Raw genomic sequence first — 8,759 nt, 5'->3', positions numbered from 1 at the left:
GGCGCCGCCCAGCCGCCGCAGACTCAGGGTCTACTTCCTGGAGAACAATGCCGTTGCCATTAACTTCCTGAGAAGCAAGGTGGCGATCTGTTTGCCACCAATCATACGTGACATGTAATCCCCCAACACACACAATTTTACGCACACAAGTCAGCCAATGTGTTTGATAATCAACAATATTGTGTGGTAAATTTTGGTGTTGCATCATCATCTAAAAAAATGTGTCCAAACAGAAATAACAACATTTTGTTTTTAACATTATGCTATACTTTCTGGACACAAAGATGAAAAATTACTAGTAATAGTTTCGACCACTCCTTTCGTACCTCAATGACCTTTCATTCATTCATCTCGTCTCTCATCTCATTTTCTGAACGGCTTTATCCTTATAAGGGTTGCGGGGGTGCTGGAGCCTATCCCATTCAACTAGGGTCAGCCCTTACATATATATTTACAGTAATACCTTGACATACGAGTGTCCCAACATAGGAGAAATTTGAGATAAGAGGAAAATTCCAAGCTGATTTTTGCCTTGCGATAGTGAAATTTGAAATACGTGACACATTTGGGTTAGAGCATACAAAATGGTTCCCACTGCAGCTGTTTGGGTGTCCGAGTCTGCGAGAGGCTGCTTATGAGCATCACTTTGTCTTTCTCGCTACAACTCCCTCATGTAAAGATATATACGAGTAACGGCCATTCAGGTTGCATTTTTTACATTAATCAGTGCAAAATTAAGGGAAAAACAATTGGGTCCCGTCGTGGTTCGCCTGGGGTGCAAAGCGAGGCAGAACCCAGAAAGCAGGGAGGAAAAGGCGAGGGAAGCGCCGGTGCACAACTGGTTAATGACAAAAATAATCATACAAAAACAATAAACAGAAGTACCAAAATGGCGAGACTAAACTGGGGAAGACGCACACTGACGAAGAGGCAAAAGCATGACTTAGGTGACGGGGAAAAGGGAAGCCAGGAGGGACATAACAGGCGAAAAGCACACACACACACAAACACACACCTCCCCCCAAAAGACTAACATGACGTCACAGGTCCAAAGCAAACCAGTGCAATAAAGGACTAACCATCATTTCCAAGCTGCGCAGTGACATTCATAACAAGATGGAGAGGCTTCGTTTCATACGGTTAAAAGATAAACAGGTAACGGGAAATTGCGTGACCGAGCCGATAATCTGCGAAAAAGCCAGCGGAAGCTACATGGACTTAAAAGCAAAGTAACCATCTGAAAAAGACACCAGCTGAACTCTTCAAAGCGAGTCGTGGCTGGTTCGATAATTTTAAAAAACGAACTGCGATCATACACTCGATTGTGAGGCATGGGGAGCAGCTAGTTCTGACTGGAAAGCCGCGGCGGAATACATTAACACCTATGCCTCGGTTATAGCACAATAAAGTTAGACCCATTTAAATGTGTGTGTATCGTAATCTAAGTTCATTTTAGTTAAATTTTTAAGTGTATGCTATGTAATGAGTGCGTTGCCTTTCGTCAAGTCTCTCTCTCTCTCTCTCCCTATATATATATATATACACACATATATAATATTCATTTTCTGAACTTTTTTATCCTCACGGGTCGTGGGGGGTGCTGGAGGCTATCCCAGCTGACTTTCGGGCACAAGGCGGGGGCCACCCTGAATCCTGGAAGAGCTAGATGAAGTGGCTGGGAAGAGGGAAATCTGGGCTTTCCTGCTGAAGTTGCTTCCCCCGCGATCCGACCTCGGATAAGCGGAGGAAGATGAGATGAGAAAATTCCAAGTACACCTCTGCATAAAATTGTATCCTTAAAATTAAAGAAAAGAAACAAAAATGAGTATAAGAATAAGAATAAATTAAACATTTTTAACATTTTACGTTTTTGTCTGTAACAAACTGTATGTGCATCAACTCTTTTTGTTGCTCATGTTTGTTAATGATGTTGTACTGGTTATTGTTCATAGCTCGGATAAGCAAAAGCAGATGAGATGTTGCAAATATTCGGCATGTTTCGCTGAAAACGCTTAAGCGGCTGATTAGCGTGATTGCGGGTAATGTTTTTAAATGACGTCCAAATTTATCTGGCTTCCTGCTGTCTGCTGTCATCCTTTTTGGCAAAGCAAACATACCAGCCTTTCCTCATTTTGCACCAAAATAACAGTAAAGCCAAGTGCTACATACGTTTAGTTATATTTCCCCCCCTTGGATTTTATTATTTGAGAAGCACAGTACTAGATGGAGTTGTAGTAGTAATAGCAGTGGTTCTGACTTGTGTTATACATCAACTAGATGGAGCTGTGCTAAATGGAATTTCATTAATGATGAACCAATATTGATAATTTTTTATGGTGCATCAGATTATAAATCGCACGGCTGGTTTTTGAGAAAAATACTTTTAGTTGTACCTTATAGTGCAGAAAATACAATAAATGTTCTCTGATTTCTGTATTCTTTGAGCTTTCATTGGGGACAACAAAAATCATATTTATTATCACAGTATTATTTTAGCAAGAAACACGAAGTTGATGCACATGATTTACATGCAAAATGATGTGATGAACCAGATCTGTCCATCGGGCAGGATTTTTGGTGGAATTCTCCGCTTGGGTAGGAGCTTCAGGCAGAGGTCTAAGGGTGTCTGGTTATTGTGACACAGTTGCTAGTGGACTGTTCTTCACTGGATGCTTGGCTGACGGATATTCTGGACCTTCTTAACATGGATGACCTGGGATTATCTTGCTATGCCGACTCGATGAAGCAAGCAGTAGCTTGTTACTCCACCTAAACTAGAAAGGGACTTGTCTAGGAATTAAATTTTGTAAAAACATTTTTATTTTTTGAATTGAATGCATGAAGCACTAGCTTCAGATATGGAAAGTACTGAAACAATCCAAAGAAGGACTCAAGGTTAAAACTAATAGAGAAGACTGATGAAGATATTACGAGTGAACAACAAGAGGTGGACTTTAGGGAATAGAGAAGGACTGGAGTAGGACTAGCGAGGAATTTAAGATCCAGTACCACACCCGCATTTGTCATTCTGTCACGTGTAAACGTTTCATTCTCCGCAGGTTCTCCAGGCCCAGCTGGAGCATCTGCAGGTGGAGATGGATCGGATTGAGGACCAAGTTTAGCAGGCACTCCTCAAATGGGATCTGCGGGAGCTGCACAGACCTGTGGGACGTCCGCGCTTACTGAAGCAGCAACTGCTTCAAAAAGTGGCTCGCAGGTTAGCCCTTGCATATTAGTTACAAGCAGGGGGGCCCGGATTCGCTGGTCCCACCTGCTTGTTTAGAACCAAAAGACAATTGTTGCACTAAAATTCTCTTTTCAAAAATTGGTGTTTAACAAATAAAAGATTGAGTTTACACACTTAGAGACGGTGAAGAAATGCAATCGTCTATTAGGGTCCAACAGCCGTTTCTGGCCACCATAAAAAAATCAACTCTCTGCATTGCACGGTTTGGACAAACGTAGCGAGAGAATCTTAACATACACACACACCCCCATAAATCACACTTTATAAGGATTACAGATTAAGACACATGACTTGATGTCAACTACATCTGCGGCCATTACCTTTCTCCGGTGCCAGGCTTCAAAGATTTAGGGGAGCAATGGATCTGCACGAGTTCTTATGAGAGGCTACTGATGCTTGCAGCACTAGAAGAAGACAACCTTGTTCCGGGATCTTGGTGCCGACTACAAATATGTTGAGGTGAGGCAGTCTTAGAAGCTTTTGTTGCCACATAGGGGAAGGCCATTAAAACAGCACGTGGTGGTGATGGCCTTCTCATATTGCAGCTGCATCTGAGGACGTTTGATGAGTTCATGAAGGAACTGGAGTTGGCTGAGAAGCGACTGGACAGATGTGGCAACTAGGGGACCCGACTCAATGCCAGCCAACACACCTGCAGAATGTCGCCATTGGGCAAGAGTTACAGAACCTCTAGTATGTTGGTTACTCTTGTATTTGCAGTTTGATATGTGTGATTTGGGCGACCCATTAAAATAGGGCGCTTAGTGCAATGCCTTTCCTATTCCTGCATCCTCACCCTCTTGCTACTGGGACAACGAAATTTCCCGAATACGGGATGAATAAAGTTATCCAATCCAATCCAATCCATCTCACGGTTTTGAGGTTCGATTCCTGTGTGAAGGTCGTATGTTTTCCCCGGGCCTCTGTGGATTTTCTCTGGGAACTCTGGTTTCCATACCACATTCCAAAAATGCATGGTATACTGGTTGAGCGCAATAAATTTCCGCAAGTTGTGAGCATCAATGGTTGTCCGTTTCCTTGTGCCTTACAATTGGCAACCAATTCAGGGTGTCCCCCACCTGCTCCCTATAGTTGGCCAGGATAGGCTCAAGCACCCCCTGTGACCCTTGTACGGATAAGCAGTATGGAAAATGAACAAATATTTGTGATTTCACCTATTTTTGCAGCGCATATTGGGAGGAACTTATCATTGTGGCCAAGGAGCACCAGGCAGAGCAATGTCCTCGACTTAATCAAGACCTGAGTTAGTATGCTCTGACACTCATCCAGGTACCTGACCAAAAAGTGCTTTCAAGCCATTCACAAACCAAATCTTCCTAATCAGAAGGACAGCTGTTTTTTTTCCAAGAAAATACTTAAGAAACTCTCTGTTCATCAAACCCACAAATAAAAGAGCAACATTTTTTGTGGTGAATTCTAGTCACTATCTTAAAGGGTTGGCCTTTCCAATGGGGTGTGCACATAATAACACCTTGGCACCTGGGAGCGACATACTCCTGCTTAGCAAGAGAACTTGACAGACGTTAATTGAAGATCTGTCTGTCAGGTGCTAATTGGTTTGCCAACTCTCTTGAAAGACCCCCTGTGATTGATCAGGGGACACATGAGGGTTAATATGCAAAGCAGAACAATCTTTTCTCCCTCTCTCTATATCAGACCTCTCATCTCATTTTCTCAACCGCTTTATCCTCATTAGGGTCGCGGGGGGTGCTGGAGCCTATCCCAGCTGACTCCGGGCCAGATGCAAGGGACACCCTGAATCGGTGGCCAGCCGATCGCAGGACACAAATTTACAATTTAGACGGACAACCATGCACACTCACACCCATACCCCGGAGTACCAGGAGGAAACCCACGCAGCCCCGAGGAGAACATGCAAACTGCACACAGGTGGACTGACCTGGATTCGAATCCAGGACCCCCACTGTGAGGCCACAGAACCCCCTCATCTGCCAGGCTGCCTTTTTATTTATATTAATTCTAATTTATTTAAATTAAATTTTGCATTAGTTGGGAAGATAATTGATCCCTGGATGATAATAAATTGCAATATTAAAAAAAAACATGATTTATTTAAATAATAAATACAATAGACTCTTCAATTTTAAGTTTCTAACTATGACTTTTCAAAAAAATAATAGTTACTTCAAGAAACATCTTACTTTCAATCCAAACTGACCTCACATGTCAAATCTCCATTCAAACAACAAAAACAACAACAACAAAACAACAACAAGACATCATTATGTAATCGTTGAATGTTAAATTATTTGCTTTCATCACTTTCCTCTCATTGTCGGATGGATGCAGTTGACGTTTTGGCCACTTGATGTCAGTATCTTACTTTGCAGACGCTCTTAACTAACCTGAAGCAGGAGCTACTGCAGCTTCAAAACTTTTCCTATTGATCACTTTCAAACATTTTTGAATAAAGAAATCACAAGACCACATCAAAACAGTTTGATTTTCACATTTAAAAAACACAATTATGTATACTTCATACGACATAAAAATGCTGATTATCTAAATGCCAAAGGACATATTTTGGATCACTTTACATTCATGTTTCACATTTTGCTGCATTACCGTAATGTTCTTCTGGCCGCTGGGAGGCGCCCTTGCTCTTCTCTAATGTCGAAGTAAGGAAACCTCAAACAGACACCCGTCTCTCTCTCTCTCTCTCCTCTCACTCTCCACACACACACAGAAACACACACACACACACACACACACACACACACACACACGCGCGCACACACATAAATATATATATATATATATACATACACATACATACATATACATGTACATGGGATTTCTTCGGTTTCCTCCTATACATACTATTAACAAGCATGGTAGGCTCTCCAAATTAGGTCTTGTTAGTTTTAAGCTAAGCAGCTTGGAGCATGAATAATCCTAGAAAACCACTAAAATCCAACTTTTCAACATTTCCAATATTTGAATGCAACAATGGAACATGAGCAAAATACACTTAAAATGGAAACTGATGACATATTAACACATTAACTCTCATCTCATCTCATTTTCTGAACCGCTTTATCCTTATTAGGGTCGCGGGGGGTGCTGGAGCTCATTCCCAGCTGAATTTGGGCCAGAGGCAGGGGACACACTGAATTGGTGGACAGCCAATCGCAGGACACAGGGAGACAAACAATCATTCATGCTCACACTCATACATAGGGGCAATTTATAGTGTCCAATCAGCCTACCATGCATGTTTTTGGAATGTGGGAGGAAACCAGAGTACCCAGAGGAAACCCACGCTGGCCCGTGGAGAACATGAAAACTACACACAGATGGACATGACCTGGATTTGAACCCGGGACCCCAAAGGTGTGAGGCCGACGTGCCAACCACTCGCCCCACCGGGTTGCCCTAATATATGAATTCAAAATACATAAAGACTTTCAATGAAGATGCAACTTCTTAACACCTTTTCACATTGATGAAACCTATGGAATTAAAGCAAATACTTAAGAAATTACTTCATATTATGACTAATAACATGAAAACTCAACAACAAAACTATAGTATCAAGATATAATTAAAAACAAATATAGACTTAACTTAGATTTATTAATATTTTTGAAACTTTATCATAATTGACAGGAACCTTCTCAGGTATAAGAACTTAATGAGGAACCCTGCGGTTCAAAGGTCATCTCCAGGGACACTATTGTCTCCATGGTTTTTGGTGACATGCAAACTGGTGAAAAACAGGAAGCAGGAAGTTGTCACGCTAACAAAAATCAAGGTTAATCAACCTAGGAAAAAAATAAAATTTAAGCTTCTTAACCTTTGACTGCAATAAACTTCAAATCAATTTGACCCAAACAGAGTAGCCCCAATATTTTGATTGGGTGTGTTTGATTGAGTCAATCAGAAAATTACATTGTTGTTGAATTTTTAGTTCACACTTTTATACTTAAGTACTTTTCCAAACTTGTATTTTGTACAGAAATAAGAGTTTTGCCTGTATACTCTTTCTAACAGAGACAGGGTAAGCGCAAATGATTGCTGCCAACCCTCCCAATCATAATGGACTGAACGTCTAAGGCACGGAAAAATCAATATTTACTGGCAGGCCTCCAAGTTTAAATAAATTGGATTTCTATCACTGGAATGGATGGACACTGGGTTAAATAGAGAAAATAAATAAGTAAAAAGAATCACCTTTAGAGCTTATAAGAGCTATATCCAGTGGGAATTTCTCTTTCTATTTCTTTTTTAAAATGAATTTCGTTTCTATTAATATTTCCTTCATTGATAAACTTAATTTGAATAAAAAAATCAACTTTGAAGGGTGTTTTAAGCCACAACCAGTGTATTTATTCACTAATTCATCTTCCAATCTGCTTATCCTCAATAAAATAACGTGGTGATTTATTCATGTTGATTGAGTTTTTACACACACACACACACACACACACACACACACACACACACACACACACACACATATATATATATATATATATATATATATATATATAGGGTCAGAAATCTGCCTCAAGGCCTTCACAATCAGTTCTGCAGGCTCTGTAAGACAGTTGCTTTAACCAATCAGATTTTGAGTTGGCAACACCACAATGCCTTTTCTCAGGCATAGGAATACGTCATTGCCTTCTCGCAGGCGTAGAGATACGTCATCGCTTTCACCAACTATGATTGGCTAGTGATAGAGTGGACTAGCCAGAGCTAGCAAGCTGTATCTGTAGCGAGCTGCACAAGCAAATATATTGTTGTGTTGATTTAATAGCGGTTTTGTCAACCCGCAATGGCTGAAGGAGGAGAAGAAATTGATTTGTTTGCAGATTTACTGTCAAAGCCATTTTCAATATGGACTTTTCAAGAAAAAAAAGCTGGACATCATTAAGAACGGTCGGACAACTCCAAAGGAAACAAGCGGGAACGAACATTTTCAGCACTAAATAGAATTAAAACGTATGCCAGAAATACGACAGGACAGGCTCGACTTTCAGTATTAGCTTTGATGGTGATAGAAAAGGAGGAAAGAAAGGAGGATGGATATTGTGTACAGTTAAAAAGGATTTTTGGTGAGTAAAATATGGCTATATTCCCAAATATTATTTCAATTGTATGAAATTCCCTAGGAAAGTCGTCCTCTGGGCCCGGTTCTGATATCTGAACAGCTCCAGTGTTTGTATTTAAGCTCCAGTGTTTGTATTTAAGCTCCAGTGTTTGTATTTAATCAATAAATGCTGCTAGGAAGTGGATTTTACCCCATTTTAGTGCAAATTTGGCCGGTTCACCATGGACGTCCATCGCTGTTTTTTTCCCGGGAAAATCACCCCCCTGGCCCGGTTGTAATGTCTGAAAAGCTCCAGTATTTGTATTTAATAAATAAATGCTGCTAGGAAGTGGATTTTACCCCAGTGCAATTTTTGCCGTTTCGCGTATGGACGTATCGACGTGCATCGCTGTCTTTTTCCCGGGGAAATGATACTCC

The sequence above is a fragment of the Stigmatopora argus genome, chromosome 15, assembly GCF_051989625.1.
Source record: "Stigmatopora argus isolate UIUO_Sarg chromosome 15, RoL_Sarg_1.0, whole genome shotgun sequence".
Taxonomy (NCBI): domain Eukaryota; kingdom Metazoa; phylum Chordata; class Actinopteri; order Syngnathiformes; family Syngnathidae; genus Stigmatopora; species Stigmatopora argus.
This window is presented reverse-complemented; position numbering follows the sequence as displayed.